General features: G+C 43.6%; 1 protein-coding gene across 3 annotated transcripts in view; it reads left to right on the forward strand.

Moving 5' to 3' along the window:
• septin5a (septin 5a) overlaps positions 1 to 19142 on the forward strand; it is a 118232-nt gene that overhangs the window by 18122 nt on the left and 80968 nt on the right. Inside the window, exon 2 of one of the 3 annotated variants that reach the window (XM_073055713.1) lies at positions 16806 to 16895. The exons of the other annotated variants lie outside the window; for them this stretch is intronic. The gene's annotated coding sequence lies outside the window, so the exon portion shown is untranslated. The remainder of the gene's footprint in view (positions 1 to 16805; positions 16896 to 19142) is intronic. 3 annotated transcript variants of the gene reach the window in all.

Below are 19142 nucleotides of genomic sequence, written 5' to 3' on the forward strand. Positions count from 1 at the left end.
AGAAGGCAGTGGAGGCCAAGTCTCTGGATGCATCCAAGAGAGAGTTAGATAGAGCTCTTATAGATAGCGGGGTCAAGGGATATGGGAAGAGGGCAGGAACAGGGTACTGATTGTGTATGATCAGCCATGATCACAGTGAATGGCGGTGCTGGCTAGAAGGGCTGAATGGCCTACTCCTGCACCTACTGTCTATTGTCTATTTACTGTATAGGATTCCCAGTCAATACATGGAAAATTAAAATCACCTACTATAACTTCTTGCAATAGTCTGTAATCTCTTTACAAACTTGTTCCTCTAAATACTTAGGAGTATTGGGTGGTCTGCAATATAGCCCTATTAATATGGTGATACCTTTCTTATTTCTCAGTTCCACCCAGAAAGCCTCACTAGTCGAGTTCTGCAGTGTGTCCTGACGGAGCACTGCCATAACATTTTCCCTGACTAGTAATGTCACCCTTCCTTCTTTAATTCCTCCTGCTTTGTCGTGTCTAAAACAATGGAACCCCATAATATTGAGCTGCCAGTTCTGCCCCTCCTGCAGTCAAGTCTCACTAAGGGCTACGATGTCATAATTCCAGGTGTTGATCCATGTCCTGAACTCATCTGCCTTTCCTACAATACTTATTGCATTGAAACATACACAACTCAGGACTCAGTCCCACCATGCTCAGCCTATAGATTTCTGACTTTGTCCGAGATCTTACCAACATCTGCCTCCACTCGCTGTTCTAGCACTCTGGTTCCCACCCCTGCAACTCTAGTTTAAAACCCACCATGCAGTAAGAGCAAACCTTCCTGCTAGGATATTAGTCCCCCTCCAGTTCAGTGCAAACTGTACCTTCTGTACAGGTCCCACCTTCCCTGGAAGAGAGCCCAATGATCCAAAAACTTATGCCCACCCTCCTACACCAACTCCTTAGTCATGTGTTAAACTGTATAATCTTCCTAGTTCTGGCCTCACTATCACATGGTACGGGTAGCATTCCTGATATCACAACCCTGGAGGTCCTGCCCTTTAACTTAGACTCCCTGAACTCCCTATGTAGAACCTTGTCACTCGTCCTACCCTTGTCATCGGTACCTGTGTGGACCATGAATTCTGGCTGTTCACCCTCCCACTTAAGAATACTAAGGGCTTGATCCGAGATGTCCTGGCACCTGGGAGGCATCATATCATCCAGGAATCTCATTCTCACCCACAGAACCCCCTGTTCATTCCCCTAACTAATGAATCCCCCAACACCACAGTGTGTCTCTTCTCCTCCCACCTTCCTTTCTGAGTCAACAAACCAGACTCAGTACCAGATACCTGACTACTGTCTCTTTCCTGTATGAGTTCAACAACACCCCCCCCCAAAAAAAAAGCATCTAAAGTGATATGCCTGTTATTGAAGGGGATGGCTGCATGGTACTCTGCACTGGCTCCTTAACCCCTTTTCCATTCCTGTCACCCAGTTTCCTGTGTCCTGCATCTTGGGTGTAACCACCTCACTATATATTTTATCTATCACCCCTTCAGCCTCCCAAATGATCCAGAATGCATTCAGTTCCAGCTCCAACTCCGTAACGTGGATTGTTAGAAGCTGCGGCTAGATGCACTTCTTGCAAGTGTAGTCGTCAGGGACACTGGAGGTCTCCTTGTTTTCCCATTGTCCCAGAAAAGGAGCATTCCACTATCCTGCCTGGCATCTCTACTGTCCTAGCTGAGCAGAGATAAAGGAGGGAAGGAAAAAAAACTTAGAGCTTTCCTTTGCTTTCTCTGACTGAAGCCTCAAAGAGCTAAAACCTCAAGATCACCACTCTGACTCTGCCCACTCAGATGATGTCCGCTACGCTTGCCCCACCTTCCTTTAATATTCTCTTGCTAATCAATCTCAAACGCAGATTGGTCACTGGTCAAAGCTCTATTCCTCTGCCATGACCTGCTGCTCCCATCTCATAGCTCTGAGTATTCATATTGTGAAACTCACATGGATATTGTCCCCACCATCCTATTAACAATTCCCAGAATTTGCCAGTATAATGCATGAGCATTTGATTTTTCACAATATGTAGAGTCAAACTGAAATTAAGAAACAAACATTAAGACTAATTGACCCCTCAATTGATCTGGCAAATACAGTATGTCACTCTATATAACTTAATACTCTGTCTCAACAAAACTCTGTTGGAGTCAGCCTTCAATACCTTATGACTCAGCATAGCAATCCTTTTGAAGAAAGACCACTGCGTTACTACTACTGTGTGAAAATGTTTCATATAATTTTTCTTGTGGTTCTGGAGGTACTTGGATTTTGATCAAATAAATGCAGTAAAACTCCAATAACTTGGCACCCTCTGAACTTTGGTAGCTCTGGACCAGCAGGTTTTCTAGGGCTTTGCATGACATTCCTATTAATACTCAAATATCCTCTCATTTCACACTTCAGCGTACAGTATTGCATAGCAGCATTATACATTTTATCAGTGAATCTGGTCTAGGGTAAAGCAGGTGGGAAATATGGAAACACCTCTGACCTCAATTCCAGCCATAATCTGATCTGCATTTGTGACCCCTGTTGTCGGATCCTAACCCCAGCTTCATATACACTTGGGCCACTATGCTGAATTTAGACACCAGATCTGGCCATTGAACCCACTTGCACTCTCAAACACCGCCACTCACTTCCCAAACTAAGGAGCCAGATGCTGAACCATTATGATTTCCAAACAGCTGGAGCCTTATTTTCAAAGTCTTACTGAAATTAATCTGATGAAGACAAAGTTGCTTTTATTCTGCTGGTTTCTTCTTCTGCTGGAACCTTCAGGTCTGCTGGAAATGCCAGAGGACTGGTGAGGAGTCCAGATGACTTGAGAGCATTTTGTGCTGATTAGAAAAACAGATGCCACAATTTGCGAATGAGCAGAAATGATTATACATGAAAACGAAACAGTAGAAGGTCTTATTGAAACTTAAAAATGACATCCATCATCTGACCCCATTATTGAATATAGTCTGACAATAATCTGCAGGTCTGACTGCAAAGGGGAACAGAAAGACAGAGGTAGGAGTATCAGTTGAAGTCATGTTGCATGGAAGCATTAATGTGAGGTCAGTGGAAATGCACTTTGCATTGAGATGCCACCTGCAATGCATCTGATGCATCAGGGTGGGCAGGGCTGAATGCAGTCACAAAACCGCAAATGCTGAGGCGAGAGTCTCCCGTTCAGCTAGGTTGCTTAGCAACACCAACTTCATCAGGAGGTTACCTGCTCATTGTGATTTGGCAACAAATCCGCAACAGAATATTACAGAGACTTCTAGATGCTTTACAGCATCACATGTTTTCCTCTCCTAATTTTCAGTACCTCCAAGCTGACATTCAAGCCCACAGATTGTAGCTATTTTTTGTTGTTTTTTTTACAATGCTCCTCTTGTGAATGTGGGTCTATTACTGTGCTGGGAGGGGCATGCGGTGCAGTTTTATCCCATTCTCAGACTCATGGCCATATGAAGGAACAGACACAGCACATCAGCGCTGGCCATCATACGCCCTCGAATCCTACAGAGATTCCATTTCACTCCACAAATCCACATCCCCCGCAGACTTTTCCATTCATCACTCACACATCTCTTGATGGGTGGGGGGTGGGGGAGGGAGGGGCCACCTGGTTGCAGAAAAGAATACCTGCAAACTCCTCAGAGGCAGCACCTGTGAGGGAGTGAACCCAAGTCAACAGAGCTGTACCACTGACCCAGCATTGTGCCTCCCGTTCTCACTTCATGCCTTCTTAGTGATCAAGCCCATAACCCCAGGCTCAATGGTTTGGAGGGCACTGAAGGGAACCAAAGCCACTCATGAGAGCATTCGTCTGGCAATTGGAAAGGCAACAGTCTGGGTGATGTTGTTGTACACCGGGTGGGTGGGAGAGATAATAAAACCCATGGTAATCTTCATCAGAGTTAATCAAGGCTCACAATTAATTAGAAAGTCAGTATTTTATGCAGCTTGGGCAACACTACGTGGATGGGAGGGATTTGGAGGACTATCGTTCAAGTAGGGGTCGAAGGGACTAGGTAGAATGATGGTTCAGCACAGACTAGATGGGCCAAACGGCCTGTTGTGCTGCCGCAGCGCTCTATAACACTACTATATAACCTTCTGAATCTTTTCAACTTCACTTGGTATAGAAGGCTTTGCTTACGTCTTGGCTGCCGTACTGGCCATGAAATAATGGCACAGGCATGATCGACAAAGAAAACACAACATTCGTGGATGCCGAAAAACATAACAAAAATCCCTATTGTACCGAAGGGGAGAGAGAGAGAAAAAGGAGTTTCGGATATGGTTACCAGAGGAAGGTGGAAACAAAAAGAAACAACGGGGTTAGCTGCAAAGACAGGGAGGACTTGACAAAGATCACAGCTATAGGGTGTGTGTAGGGGGAGGTGCAGCGGGAGCTGATAGTCTCAAGCCGTTTTACCCCCTCTCGGCTTTGTTTGTTCCGTGCCTGGGTAAATACAGCGGAGCGCTTTCCCTTCGCATTGTCTCCGGCAGCGCTGGCCGCTGTAAATGTCGCAGTTTGAAACTGAAGCTCCCCCCCGGCCGGAATCCGAAATTACTGAATGGGCGGACCCTTTGGAAGTCCCGCAGCTGGCAGGCTTCAATCTGTGGAAAGATTCAGTGCACCATGGCACGTCGGTTTGCCTTTGCGGCACGCTGCCATGGGACCACTGACTGTCAGAACCGGGGCATAACCTCATCTCCAAGACACCCCGTCGCGGCAGGGCAAGGATTTTCCGTGCCAGCTGGGCAATACCCCCTTCTGACTAACGGACCAATCGAACAACCCGCGTTGTATGATGGCTTTGACTGACAGCCACGCAGTAAATTAGCTGATGAAACTGAGCCAGACTTTCGCAGCTGGAAGTTCCCAGACCCGGCGCCGTATTCTTGACTACTGCAACCCTGGTCACGGGGAGAGGTGGGACGGCTTGCGGTTTCCTTACCTGCTTTATGACTCTTCAGACCCTTTCGGAGCCATAAAGCAGGGAATGGCCTTTGAGGACGTGCTAGCCATCAAGCACCCACTTACACGATTCAAAGTGTAAAGTAAGATTTGTTGTTATCAATGTACATATATGGCTTTATCTGTGATAGACTGGACCGTAAATATTACTTTCTGTAGGATTTTCCGTTCGAGGGCTTTGGTGTTTCCATATCAAGCAGTGATGCAAGCAGCCAATATATTCCACCTCACATTTATAGAAGTTCGTCAAAGTTTTAGCCGTTGTGCCGAATCTTTGCAAAATAAGTAGGGCTCTGTCGTCGTTTCCCTTGTAATTACACTTAAGTGCTGGGCCCAGGACAGATCTTCTCAAATGATAACACCGAGGAATTTCAAAGTAAATTTATTATCAAAGTACGTTATGTAACCATGTACAACTTCGAGATTAATTTTCTTGTGGGCATACTCAATAAATCTATAGAATGATAACTGTAACAGAATCAATGAAAGACTGCATAGACTTGGACTTTCTACCAATGTGCAAAAGACAACAAACTGTGCAAATACAAAAAGAAAAAAAAAATAAAGTAAGGAATAAAACTGAGAACAAGAGAAGAAGAATCATTGAAAGTGAGCCCATTAGATTGAGTTCCTAAACCTGCTGGTGTGAGTCCTGAGGCTTCTTCCTGATGGCAGCAGTGAGAAGAGTGTTGGGGGTGCCTCACGATAGATGCTGGTTCCCTGCGTCAACGCTTCTTGTAGGTGTGCTCAGTGGTGGTGAGCGCTTCACCCATGACGGACTAAAGCCCTTCTCATTGAGCACATCTACATGAAACATTACTTAAAGTTTAATGTTGCTGACCCTCTCCACCTCTGATCCCCCGATGAGGACTGGCTGATGGACCTCTGGTGTTCTCCTCCTGGAGTCAATAGTCAACTGCTTGGTCTTGCTGACATTGAGTGAGAGGCTGTAGTTGTGGGACCTCTCATCCAGATTTTTAATCTCCCTTGTGATTTGTCACCACCTTTGATTCATACTGCTACACCGATTTTCTTTTATTCTCCTGCACATTTCTAACAAGCCCTCCCCTACAGATTTCTCGCTCACGTGCAGAGTTTGTGAGGATTCACACAAATCGCACATTAATGCTTACTCCCATTGACTCTCCCCAGATTTAACTACTCACTTGCACATTAGGGGTAATTTACAGGACCCGATTGATTTACCAAACTGCAAAGCCTTGGGACCAACCACAGCACCCGAGCTCAGGATTGCTTCCGGCTTTGTGAGGCAGCAGCTGCACGGTTGTGCTGCCCTGCGTGTCTGACTGGTTCATCTCCCTAATCATGCAGAGAAAGCAGAACCCTGAAAGGAGAAGGATAACTTTCCTTTAAAACCCCAATTCTCATCCTCTTTGAATCCCTCCGAGATGTGCCTGTCTCTCCTTCCACCAGACTGAAGAGTGCTGGCATCTTGAGTAGCCTCAACCCTTTCCCCCACATGGCTGGCCAAACATCCGAATGGAATAGAAATGTGATCTAAGTGACTTTGAGCGTTGTTGGTGCCAGACGGGTATCTTAGAAATGGCGTTCTGGATTTTCATGCACAACTGTCTCTAGAGTTTACAGAGAATGGTGTGAAAGGCAAAAGCAAAAACCCAGTGAGTGGCATTTCTGTGAGTGAAAGCCAGTTGTTAATGAGAGAGGTCAGAGGAGAATGGCCACATTGTTCAGTTTGTTTCAAGCTGACAGTAAAGTGACAGTCACTCAAATATCCACACGTTACAACAGTGGGTTGAAGAAGAGCATCTCTGAATGCACAACTTGTTGAAGTGGATGGGCTACAACCCCAGAAGACCATGAACATACACTCAGTTTATTAGGTAGAGAAGGTCCCCAATAAAGTGACCACTGAGTGAGTGTATGTCATGAAATTTGTTGTCTTGTGGCAGTATAGCTCAAGTCAAGAGCATTTGGTGGTCTTTTCTGTCAGACGGTAGGCAGGATCTTGGCTTTAACAGCTCACCTGAAAGGCAGTCTTGGGTTTTTGGACTCAAGAGTCTGGAAGGGGACTTGATCTCACTGTCTTCTGACTCTGAGACAAAAATTGATTCACAAAGCTTAGTGATAGGGTCATGGAGCACAGAAGCAGGCCCCACAGCCACTGACCATTAAGTATTTTACCTTTACCCCCCTTACCACTTCATCTCAGATTCCACCACTCATCAGGGGCAATTTACAGCAGCCAGTTGCCCTAACAGTCTGCACTGTTGCGATGTGTGAGGAAACAGGCATTTCAGAAAGATAACCGTGCAACCATAGGTAGACTCCACGCCGACAACACTCAATGTCAGCATTGCTGGAGCTATAGATAAGCTTGGATCAATACTTGGATCTGCAACTTCATGGCCGTTACAGAGGCTGTTGCAATAAGAGGAGTGGCTGCTGGATTTTCCGAGGTTTAGGTATTCATAAGGGACAGGGAGGGAGGTAAAAGGCGGGAGAACGGCATTGCTAATCAGGGATAATGTCAGCTGCAAAATGGGCGGATGTCATGGAGGGATTGTCTGTTGAGTCGATGTGGGTGGAAGTCAGAACTAGGAAGGCAGCAGTCACTCTACTGGGAATATTATCTACATCCCCCAATAGCAACAAAGAGGGTAGGGAGCAGACCAGGAGGCAGTGTTTGGAAAGGTGCATGGGTGACTTCAACTTCCCTAATATTGACTGACACTGCCTTACTGCAAAAGATTTAGATTGGACAGAATCTGTTAGGTGTGAAGGATCTCTGAAACAATATGTGGACAGGCCAACTAGGGAGAGGCCATATGTATCTAGTACTAGGCAATGGACCTGGTCCAGTGGCAGATATGTTGGTGGGAGAGCATTTTAGAGATGGTGATCATAACTCCTTGATCTTTACCATACCCTTGGACAGGGATAGAAGCTGATGGTATGGGAAAGTAGACCATAAGACATTGGAGCAGATCTAGGCCATTCAGCCCATTGAGTCCACTTTGCCATTCAATCATGGCTAATCCTCTTTTCCCTCCTCAGCCCCACTCCCATCTTCTTCCCGTAACCCTTGATGCCATGTCCATTCAAAAACCTTTCGAGCTCTGTTTTAAATACACCCAGTGACCTGGCCTCCACAGCTGCCTGTGGTAATATATTCCTTGAATTCACCACTCTCTGGCTAAAGAACTTTCTCCGCATCTCTGCCTCCATCCTGAGGCTGTGCCCTCTTGTTCTAGGCTCCCCCAGCATGGGAACCATCCTTTCCACATCTGCTCTGTCTAGGCCTTTTAACATTTGAAAGGTTTCAATAAGATCTCCCCTCATCCTTCTAAGTTCCAGTGAGTACAAACCCAAAGCCTCTGCATCACATCTCTGCTCTTGTACTGTAGATCTCTTGAAATGAATGCTAACATTGCATTTGCCTTCCTCACCAGTGACTCTATCTGCAAGTTAACCTTTACAGTGTTCTGCACAAGGACTCCCAAGTCCCTTTGCATCTCAGATTTTTGGATTTTCTCCAATTTTAGAAACTGGTCTTTACATTTATCTCTACTACCAAAGTGCATGACCATGCATTTTCCAACATTGTATTCATTTGCCACTCTCTTGCCCATTCTCCTAAATCCTTCTGCCCATTCTCTGTCTAAGTCCTTCTGCAGCTCCCCTGTTTTCTCAACACTACCTGCCCCTCCACCAATCCTTGTAACATCTGCAACCTTGGCAACAAAACCATCTATTCCATCATCTAAATAATTGATATACAGCATAAAAAGAAGTGGCCCCAACATCAAACCCTGCGGAATACCACTAGTCCCTGGCAGCCAACCAGAAAAGAATCCTTTTATTCCCACTTGCTGCCTATTATCAATCATCCAATGCTCTAACCATGCTAGTAACTTTCCGTAATACCATGGGTTTTTAACTTGGTAAGCAGCCTCATGCGTGGCACCTTGTCAAAGGCCTTCTGAAAGTCTAAATATACAACATCCACTGCATCTATCGTATGTGTAATCTCCTCAAAGAATTTTCCAACAGGTTTGTCAGGCAAGATTTTCCATTCAGGAAACCATGCTGGCTTTGTCTTACCTTGTCCTGTGTACCAATGACTTCATCCTTAACTATTAAATTCAATATCTTCCCAATCACTGAGGTCAGGCTAACTGGTCTATAATTTCCTTTTGGCTGCCTTTCTCCTTTCTTAAAGAATGGAATGATATTTGCAATTTTCCAGTCCTCTGGCACCATGCCAGAGTCCAATGATTTTTGAAGGGTCATTACTACTGCCGCCACAATCTCTACCGCTATTTCTTTCAGAACCTAAACATGCAGTTCATCTGGTCTGGGTGACTTATGTGCCCTTAGGTCTTTCAGCTTTTTGAGCACCTTCTCCCTTATAATAGTAACTGCACTCACTTCTCTTCCCTTGCACCCTTCAACATCTGGCACATTGCTGGTGTCTTCCACAGTGAAGACTGATGCAAAGTACTCATTTAGTTCATCTGCCATCTCCTTGGCCAATGTTATCATTTCTCCAGCCTCATTTTCTAGCGGTCCTATATCCACTCTCATCTCTCTTTTATTTTTTACGTTCTTGATAAAGCTTTTGCTAGCCACTTTGATATTGTTTGTGAGCTTGCTTTCATGTTTCATCTTTTCCCTCCTGATGATTCTTTTTGTTGCTCTCTGTAGGGTTTTTAAAAATCCTCTATCTTCCCACTAACTTTTGCTTTGTTGTATGCCCTCTCTTTTGCTTTTACATTGTCAGCCACAGTTGCACTATTTTGCCATTTGAGTATTTCTTCATTTTTGGAACGCATTTATCCTGCACCTATTCATTTTTCTCCAAAACTCACACCATTGCTGCTCTGCTGTCATCCCTGTCGGCATTTCCTTCCAATTGTCTGTGGCCAACTCCTCTCTCACACCACTGTAATTTCTCTTACTCCACTGAAATACTGCTACGTCAGACTTTACTTTCTCCCTATCAAATTTCAAGTTGAACTAAATGATATTGTGATCACTGTCTCCTAATGGTTCTTCTACCTTAAGCTCCCTAATCACCTCCGCTTCATTGCATACCACCCAATCTGGTAAAGCTGATCCCCTCATAGGCTCAGTGATAAACTGCTCTAAAAAGCCATCTCGTAGGCATTCAACAAATTCACTCCCTTAGGATCCATTTCCAATCTGATCTTCCCAATTGACGTGCCTGTTGAAATCTGCCATAACTTTCATAACATTGCGCTTTTGACATGTCTTTTGTATTTCCTGTTGTAATCTGTGGTCCACATCCCAGCTACTGTTGGGAGGCCTGTATATAATTGCTTTCATGGTCCTTTTACCCTTGCAGTTGCTTAACTCAACCCACAAGTATTTGACATCTTCGATCCTGTGTCTCCCCCTATTTAATTGGGGAAGGGTGAGTTGTGATGGAACTTGCAGGAACTTGGGAGCAGAAATTGGGAACTGATGTGCTTGAGGAAATGTATAACATATATGTGGAAGTTGTTTTGGGAGCATTTGCATGGGGTTCTGTATAGGTTTGCCCCATTGAGGCTGGGAAAGGATGAAAAGGTTGACAAGAGAACTGGAACATCTAGTCAAGATGGCGGCGCGACAAAGCTTGCAGCGGCCACTCCGGAACTGATTATCTGTTATTTGTGAAGTGGGGTGCCATGCACAATCATAATCGATTGAAAACGGATGTGGAAGCACGGAGAAACATTGGGAAATTCCAGGAAGACCTTCTTCGTTGCTGCTGCTGCTGTGAGGTCCGGGACTCTGCTGGGAAGAACAGGCCCACAGTCCTTGGGGTCACGTTGCCGATGGCCGTTGGCAGGGCGGTCTTAATACGCTCGGCAGAGGATGGAGCTCGGAGAAGCTGTGCCGGTGGGGATGGTCGTCGGCTCAGAGGTTCAATGGACTCGGAGTCCTTTCGACGGACTCAGGTCGCTTTCGGTGTGTGCTGCATCTGTGAGGCTGGTTTTGACGGAGCTTCCATTGTGTGCTGCGTCTGCGAGGCTGAGTCGGGCGGCGCCTTGGAAGTCCATAGCGGGGGTACTCCCTTCTGCCGCCAGCGTGGGATGGCGAGTCTGTCGGGACCCCGGGGACTTGTGGAAACTGTGGTGATTTCTTTTGAACTTACAGTCCTTTAACATCTTGGACTATTTTTACTGTGCCCATAGTCTGTTTTTCTTTTTATCAATTATGCTATTGTTTACACTGTTGTAACTATATGTTGTAATTATGTGGTTTTATGCAGGTCTTGTAGCTTTAGTTTTTGGTCTTGTTTTTGTCTGGTGGATTTGGAGCTCCTTTCCGGGGAACACGCTAGACGGTAGCGCGATATTAATACGCAGCAGCCTCTCCAGACTCTGGATTGGGGATTGCCAAACGTTATGTGGATTTTCTAGTGTAGTCTGTTTTGTCATGTGCTTTTGTGATATCATTCTGGGGGAACGTTGTCTCATTTTTTAACTGCATTGCATTTGTGGTTTCTAAATGACAATAAACTGAATCTGAATCTGAAGAGGAATAAAGAAGCATATTCAAGGTTTACCAAGCGCAGGTCAGGCAGGTTTCTTGAGAGCTAGAAGGGGACATGAGAAGGCCTTGTGGAGTAGGATTAAGAATAACACCAAGGCCTGGACATGTACAGGAAGACCAGGAAGATGTCTAGATTCAGATAAAATAGGAAATGTCTTGAGTTGAAGAAGATGGGGAATGTCCTTAATGAATGCTTTGCTTCAGTATACACCAGGGAGAGGAACCTTGATGAAAATGCGAAGTCAGCGTAGAACAGGCGGATATGCTGGAAAGTGCTGACATTAAGAAAGAAGATGTGCTGGATCTTTTGAAAAACATCAGGATTTAACCGAGTTTACCAGGGAAGAGATTGCTGTGCCTTCAGTGATGGTCTTTGTGTCCTCACTGGTCACAGGAGTAGTACCAGTAAATTGGAAGTTGACAATGTTTTGATTTACAAACAAGAGAAAATCTCCAGATGCTGGAAATCCAAGAAACACACACAAAATGCTGGAGGAACTCAGCAGGCCAGGCAGACATTTTGGGTTGATTGTACTTTCTTCCATAGATGCTACTTGGCCTGCGGTGTTCCTCCAACATTTTGCGTGTGAGTCTTTTTATTGTTTTGTTTTGAGATACAGCATGGAACAGGCCCTTCCGGCCCAATGAGCTGCATCACCCAGCAACCCAACTATTTAACCCTAGGCTAATCACAGGACAATTTACAATGACCAATTAACCTGCTAACCGGTAAGTTTTTAAAATGCAGGAGGAAATGGCAACACCCAGAGTAAACCCATGCACTCACTTCTTACAATGGTGTCTGAATTGAACTCCAAACTCTAATGCCCTGAGGTGTAGTGGCATCATGCTAACCACTACACTATCCTACTCCTTTGTTCAAGAAATTTATTGGGGATAATCCTGGGAATTATAAACTTGTATTTTACAACAGTGCTGGTCAAGCTATTGGAGTGGATTCTCAGAGACAGGGTTTACAAGCATTTGGAGAAGTGTAGTCTGACTAGGGATCATCAGTATGGCTTTGTAAGGGACAGGTCATGATTCACGAGCCTGATTGAATTCTTTGAGAAAGTAACAAAACAAATTGATGAAGGTAGGGTGGTGGATGTGACGTATATAAGGTGTTAAACAAGGTCCCCATGGTAGGCTCATTTAGAAAGTCAGGAGACATGGGATCCAGAGAATCTTGGCCGTGTGTATTCAGAATTGGCTTGCCAATAGAAGGCAGAGGGTGGTTGTTGATAGAGCATATTCTGCCTGGAGGTCTATTATTAGTGATGTACCACAGGAATCTGTTCTGAGACTTGCTCTTTGTGATTTTTACAAATGACTTGGATGAAGAAGTAGAAAGGTGCATTAGTTTGCAGATGATACAAAGGTCAGTGGTGTTGTGGATAATGTAGAAGGTTGTCCTAGGTTACAATGGGACATTGGCAAGACTCAGAGTTGGGCTGAGACGTGACAGATGGAGTTCAATCTGGAGAACTGTGAGATGATACACTTCAGAAGTTTGTACTTGAAGGCGGAGTATAAGATTATTGACAGAGTTCTTAGTAGTGTGGAGGAACAGAGGGACCTAAGGGTCCACTTCCATAGATCCCTCAAAGTTACCGTGCAAGTTGGTAGGGTGATTAAAAAGGTGTATGGTATGTTAGCCTCCATTAGTCGGGGGATTGAGTTTAAGAGCCATGAGGTGATGTTGCAGATCTATAAAACCCTAGTTTGACCACACAAAGTATTGTGTTGCCTTAGAGGAAGGATGTGGAAGCTTTAGAGGGGGTGCAGAGGAGATTTATCAGGATGCTGTCTGGATTAGAGATAATATCTTATGAGGAAAGGTTGAGGGAGCTAGTGTTTTTCTCTTTGAAGTGAAGGAGGATGAGAGGTGACTTGATAGAGGTCTATAAGATGATAAGAGGCATAGATTGAGTGGATAGCCAGTACATTTTTTCCAGGGTGACATGGCTAATATGAGAGGCATAATTTTAAGTTGATTGGAGTATATGGGGGAAGTGAAAGGGAGGACTTTTACAGAGGGCAGTAAGTGTGTGGAACATGCTACCAGTGTGGTGATAGAGACGGGCACATCAGAGACAATTAAAAGACTCCTATATAGACATCAATTTATCTTTCAGCTAGGTGCCTATGTGGGAGGGACGAATTAGATTGATCTTGGAGTAGTTTGAAAGGTGGCACAATATGATGGGCTGGAGTATCTGTGATGTACTGTTCTATGTTCTCTGTTATAATGTGCACATCTCGATAACTATTTCTGGCAGCTGATTGAAGTACACCACACCCTTTGCATGAAGAAGCATCCCCTGATGCCTCTCTTAAATCACTCACTTTTGACCATGAATCTATGTACTCTTGTTTTTAGCTCCCTTTCCTGGGAAAGAGACTTGAAAAAAAGATAACTTCTATATTGTAAGGAATTAAAAAAATAAATATGTTTGCTGATTACAAATCACCCAGGAGCAATATCTTGCTTTTAGGCACTATATAAAGGAAATGGATGTTGAAATATGTGCGGTTGGTTTAATGGGTCCATCTCTCCCTGGTTATCAGAAACTTTCCTCTAACTACAACCACCCCCAAACCCAAACCATCCCTGCTGACTGATCCCAACCCCTCAGCTGCTTCTTTGTCATATAATCAACCTGATAAAGAGATCCAAACAAATTCTGCCCGAGCTCAGTGGGTTATATTTTTAGCTCTGAGTCAGAAGGCAGAGATCATCCCCTCTCCGGAAGTTTAAGCACCAAAGTTCAGGCTGACATTTCAGTATTCATGGAGTTCTGTGGTGAGAGTGATGCTGCCTTTTAGAGGTCTTATTAAACTAGGCAGGTACAAGTGGTTAAACTTTGCATAAGTCATCACAAGTGCCTTGGACAATGTTTGTTCCCCACTCAACACAGCAAAAAGGATTATCTGAATTTTTTACTTTGACAATAGACAATAGACAGTAGGTGCAGGAGTAGGCCATTCGGCCCTTCTATCTAGCACCACCATTCACTGTGATCGTGGCTGATCATACACAATCAGTACCCTGTTCCTGCCCTCTCCCCATATCCCTTGACCCCACTATCTATAAGAGCTCTATCTAACTATCTCTATCTATTGCAGTTTGTGGAAGCTGTAGTCTCCTTCCATGTGTTTGTGCACTCAGAAATTCCTTGTTCGTTATAAATTCTTAGCCTTGTATTAGCCACTTCAGGGTAGAAAAGGTGCATAAGTTTAAGGTAATTGGAGGAAAGTATAGAGGGACTGTCAGAGTTAAGTTTTTTACACAGAGAGTGGTAGGTGTGTGTATTTAGAGCATTACAATACAATACTGGCCTTTTAATCCATTCTAAGACCAATCTAATCCTCTCTCCTACAGTGCCCTCCAGTTTTCTATCATCCATGTGCCCATCTAAGCGTTTCTTAAATTCCCTGAATGACTCTGCTTCTACCTCCACACTGGCAGGACGTTCCATGTACCCACCACTCTCTGTGTTAAGTGCTTGCTGTGTGCTGAGCAGGAGATTCATCTCTGTCCCATGTTATTTTGTCGCATGCTGCCTTGCCAGTGCTTTGCTCTATGCATAGGCGTTGAAGGCGCATGGAAATATTTTGCTATGTTAAAGGCAGTATATGAATAGAAATCGTGCACATCTACTATACATATTTAATGCTCAGGCTCTGTGCAATCTCATAAGAAGGTGAATACGGAAGGAGAAATCAGCCATCCAGCCTTTGAGAGGCACAGGAGACTGCAGATGCTGGAACCTGGATACTGTTTAATTAGATACAAACAAAAGCAAACCATCCAGGATTGGCTTCAGTGGAAGAGTATTGCTAAGCTTAAAGTTTGGTTGGACCACATGGAATATTATATGCAGTTCTGGTCATGATGTTTATAAGAGGCCAAGGAAGATTTAAAAGAAATGTGAATTTGTACCTGTAGGTCTTTTTTCTCTTGAAAAGCAAGAAGAGAAAGGTGATTTAATTGGGATCCTTGAATTATGAAGGACTTTGGCTGTATAAACACAGAGATACATTTTCTACTTGTGGACAAACCAACAGTAGATACCATCAATATGAGATTAAAATAGGAAATTCAGGAGAAATGTCTTGAGTGTTGGAGATGGGTTCGAATGCAGATCCACAGCTGCTGATTTAGATCAGTGGACACCAGAATACAATATTCACTGGTTGGGCTGGATTGCATATTCCTTAGATGGTAATTTTAATTGGGGCAGCTGCAAATTTGGGACAACACTTAAAGAACAAAAACTAATCGAGAAACTAGCCGGGATTCCTTTTTTTTAAGTTTGGGATGCTATGCTGCTTAATTGGGACTGGAGACCATTGCCAAACTATTTCTTACTAGTGTAAGTTGCATGCACTTGTATGGCTGTTAGGCACTATACTGTACTTGGAGAGAACAGTCTTTAGAAAACATCAGTTGTATGGGTTTGCATTCAAAAAGCAGTGATCTTTGTCACTGATAGTTTGTGCGAACTATGCAGTAAGACAATTCTGAACTGCTTTGCTCACTGCAGTTTAAAGCATTCAGGTTTTGAGATGCCAGAAATGTCTGGGAGTGAAAATGCAATGATTTCACTACTTCGGCTAGTTATGAACTATGAAGAATTTGAAGGTATCAACAATCATCTTGAATGTTACAATGAAAATGAAGATCTGGAGGATGCAATTTATTGAAAGCATTGAATGAAGGACATCCATTATCTGCACTAACTGTCTGTGCTGATTTTATTCACTTACAGTCAATCAAAACAGCATGGCAGTGTACATTGGATCAATTCCTCTGTTGTTAACTATTATGGACTAAAACAGTTTAATAGTACTGTTGGTGTTCTACTTTGTTCTGTATTTCATTTAAATACATAATTCGTTACTCAGTTGAATGGTACTTTGTTTTCTTCTATATGCTCCATAAAACTTTGGCTAATTGGGGCAGCTGCTTAATTGGACCAAAATGTACTGGGCCTGACGCAAACCAATTAACCAGAATCCACTATATTTATAATATTAACAGATGTTAAAGTCAAGTTTTAGTTTTCCCTCAGATTTCCACTTCCAGTTTTTCACTTTTTCACAGTTGTCTGTGGGACAATACAGTGAGGTAGCTCTGCATGTTAACAGTAGACGAAGGGTAATCTGCTAGGAGGGAGATGGAGACCAAATGTTTGTGACAACTTCACCTGGATGACTGTTTGACTCAAGAATTATATACACACAGGTAAAGGCAGACAATTTCTTGACTTCCGAACGGACGGAGTCACCCAGCAGCGAAACGAGGAGGAATCTGGCCTGCAGCAGTACAGCATGGGTGAGGCTGGGGTGCCCAAAGGGCAAAGCATGGCTCAGGGCTAAATGTCTAAAGATAGAATGTTTTATGCAAAGCAGCATGGTGAAAGGAGATTACTTTTCACAATGGCTGATAAACCTGTTTGATTTGATGGGAGGGTGTGGAGAAGGTTTCATCAGAGATACTTGCTTTGGAAATTGTGTAACAATGTTCTGTATCTGAGACAATTAGTTCAAGTTGCGCATGTTTTACCTGCTACTATTTAAAATGTTCTCTGATTTTGCTCTTGGGAACTGCTTTGGGACATCTCTCATTTAAATGGGATCTGTTCAATGAAATGCCTGGAACAGTTAGTTGAAGTCACTGAAACTCTGCCTTGAGCTCATTGCCATCACCAGTGTCAGAAAAGGGCCTGTGACATCATGAAGGATCCCACCCACCCTGCTCCTGGACTGTTTGTCCCACTCCCATCAGCTAGGAGACTACGTAGCTCCCACGCCAAGACCAACAAACTCAAAAATAGTTACTTTCCTCAAGCAGTAAGGCTGATCAACACCTCCACCCACAAGCCCATCCCACCACTACTTTATCACTTCCTGACAAAGTCACCTTGTGTAGAGACACCCCTGTACCTAGTGTCACTTTATGGACTTTTAATCAAGCTATGTATATAAACTGTCTTATGTATTTATATTTATTGTGCTTTTTAATTATTGCATTCCTTATTGTGTTTTTTTCTGTGCTGCATCGGATCAGGAGTAACAATAATTCCGTTCTCCTTTACACATGTGCACTGGAAATGACATAATACGATCTTGATATCTTAATCTTAATGTGATATGCTTAATCTTGGAGGAATCCATTCTGTTCAGGATTGAGAGTTTTCTCCAGGATTTATTGTCATCCTTTTCCCAATGCCAAACTTGACCTGGCCCATCCCTTCCCTGATTGCAGTACATTCATAATATAATTTGTGACCTACCTTGGGTGGGTGCCACTTGAATGTCATAGGGATTGGGTGGGGCTAAGGAAATTTAAGGGAAAGCTTAGATTGACCCCTTTGCGTTAAAGTTCTGAATCAGGTTTATTATCACTGACACATGTTGTGAAATTTGCTGTTTTGTAGTTGTACAATACATAAAATATACTATAAATTACAATAAGGGATATGCAGTATAATTGAAGATGTATTGAAGTTGTGTTCATGGGATCATTGATCATTCAGAAATCTGATGGCAGAGGGAAAGAGCTGTTCCTAAAATATGAAGTGTGTGTACCTAACCCCCCCCCCCCCCCCATGTAGTAATGAGAAGAGGGCATGTTGAAGGTGATGAGGGTCCTTAATGGTGGATGTTGCATTTTTGAAGCATCACCTTTTGAAGATTTCCTCAGTTATGGGGAGGCTAGTGACCATGGGGTGTTACATTGTGTGTTGGCAGTGACATTTGAAGCTAGGTGCTTTCACTTTCTGAAATGAAGCCCGGTGGTGATAACTAGGACAATAAATTGGTAAATTGATTTATTAATGCCCTGTGTAACAAGGTATAGTGAAAAACTTTGTTTTGCATGCCACCCATAGAGATCTTTTCATCATATCAGTGCATTGAGGTCGTAGATGGGAAAACAATAACAGGTTATAGAATAAAGTGCTACAGTATGGAGAAAGTGCAGTAAAGGTAGACAATAAGATGCAGGATCATGATGAGGTTGATTGCGAGGTCAAGAATCCATCTTATCATACTAGGGCACCATTCAATAGCTTTATAACAGTGGGGTAGAAGCTGTCCTTGTGCCTGGTGATACAGCTTTCATGTTTCTGCATCTTCTGCTCAATAAGTGGGGTGGGGAGTGTGGGGAGGAGTAAATGTTGGCTGCTTTACGGAGGCACTGAGAAGAGCCCATGGTAGGAAGGCTGTTACATCCACACCTCTGTAATTTGTTTGTGGTTGCAGACATAACAGTGCCATACCAAGCTTTAATGCATCAGGATAGGATGATTTCTATGGTGCCCCTGTAAAAATGATTAAGGGTTGATGGGGACACACTAGAAGTAAAGGCTTTGGTGTGCTTTCCTGTCATTGGGGAGTTGGAGTACATGGTCACAGTTGAAGTGAAGGATAGAAAGTGGGTGGTCTGTGTTGTATGTGGTGTGGAAAAATATGAGAAAAAATTGAGTTGATAATACCAAATAATCTTGCTAAGAAAGAAAACAGTGACCAGTTTTCTTGAAACATTTGTAAAGAAGATCAAAGTAACGGATATGCAAAA

The sequence above is a fragment of the Hemitrygon akajei genome, chromosome 9, assembly GCF_048418815.1.
Source record: "Hemitrygon akajei chromosome 9, sHemAka1.3, whole genome shotgun sequence".
Lineage (NCBI taxonomy): Eukaryota > Metazoa > Chordata > Chondrichthyes > Myliobatiformes > Dasyatidae > Hemitrygon > Hemitrygon akajei.